Source organism: Diaphorina citri, unplaced genomic scaffold (assembly GCF_000475195.1).
Source record: "Diaphorina citri unplaced genomic scaffold, Diaci psyllid genome assembly version 1.1 scaffold203, whole genome shotgun sequence".
Lineage (NCBI taxonomy): Eukaryota > Metazoa > Arthropoda > Insecta > Hemiptera > Psyllidae > Diaphorina > Diaphorina citri.
Genome location: NW_007377640.1, coordinates 91,980 through 93,649, shown reverse-complemented (window position 1 = coordinate 93,649; position 1,670 = coordinate 91,980).

Sequence of the window (1,670 nt, the reverse complement as noted above, 5' to 3'; positions counted from 1 at the left end):
TTATCTCTCTCTCTCTCTCATTTCTTATCACTCCCCCTTTTTCCTCTCTTGCCCTCTCGTTTCTTTATCCTCTCTCACTTTCTTCATCCTCCTCTCTCTCTCTCTCCTATCTCTTTCTTATATTTCTTCCTATTTCTCTCTCTCTCTCCCATTTCTTTATCACTCCCCCTTGTTCCTCTCTTGCCCTCTCTTTTCTGTCTTACGTTTCTTTATCTCCATCCCTTTTCTCTCTCACTTTCTTCATCCCCCCTCTCTCCCTCAGTCTCACAAATCCATCTCATTTGCCTAAAACGTCAGTTTTTCTTATCTAGGGCAGCAAAGTCGATACAGAGAGAGTGAGAGGAAGAGAGAGAGGGAGAGAGAAGAGAGGTGTAGGAAAATTCCTTGATCTTTGTAATGGAAGGCAAAGTCAAAAGCGGGCTTTACATAACTCGTTCGACGAATTCTCTTGTATGTACGAGAATGTACTAGATTTTCTTTAGCTACGATTTTGTCTGTGTATAAGTATTTTTTTGTACTATGACTACTAAGTATATTTGTGAGAATTTCTAGTTTCTATGTACGAGCTTTGCTTTATCGTACAGGTACCTATTCTGGAGGGGTGTTCGATAAGTCTGGTAAAAATTTATTTAAAATCCAATTGATCTGTAATCTTTACCCCTTTGGAGGATAATGTATGTAGCCATGTGTAGTGTAGCCTAGTAAAGTTAGTTTGGAGTGTAGCGCACCTGCCTTGTAAGTGCTATAGGTCGCGCACGGGACAGGAACTGGAACTGAAAGTAGTTTTTAAAAAAATTCTTAAAACCTCTCCGAACACTCTAAGCCTAACCGCCCCTAAAAGGTAATCCTGTTTTAAAATTCGACCCTAAAGGTGCATCTACAGTATTGTTAGAAACCCTGTGTTTGACTTTGCCTTGGACTGAAGCAATGTCCACAACTCAAGAGTGATTCGCATATTCAAAAGGAAAAAAATAAGAATTAATAGACGAACAAAAAAACTCCTTAAAACGGTCCTGAACATTCAAAGATTGCTAAGTTCAAGAAAAGGAGGAAATGGGAAGATAAAGAAGAAGAAAAGGAGGAGAGGGAGAGAAACAGCAGTAAGAAGAGAGGGGTAAAAAGAGGGAGATAGAGAAAGAGAAAGGAGAAGAAATTGGATTGATAAGAAGGCGGAGAGAGAGAGAAACGAAACAGTGGTAGGAGGAGATGAGATAAGGAGGGAGATGGAGAAAGAAAAGGGATGAGAAATTGAGAAGAGAGGGAGATAAAGAGAAAGAGGAGGACGAAAAAAAGAGAAGTAGGAGAGGGAGAGAAACAGCAGTAAGAAGAGAGGGGTAAAAAGAGGGAGATAGAGAAAGAGAAAGGAGAAGAAATTGGATTGATAAGAAGACGGAGAGAGAGAGAAACGAAACAGTGGTAGGAGGAGATGGGATAAGGAGGGAGAGACTGAAAAGTCCCTTTACTCCAGCAGTAGGCTACTACTATTATTGTGGTCAAATTCTCAAATTATACCCTTTACTTTTGCTTTTTTGTCTCTCCCTCTCTATCTCTCAGTTTTTTTCCTGTCTATCTCTCTTTCTCCCTCTCTCCACCTCATCTCTCTCTCTCTCTCTCTCTCCAAGTTCTTCATTTCTCTCACTTGACTCACTTTCCATTCTCAATACTACAGT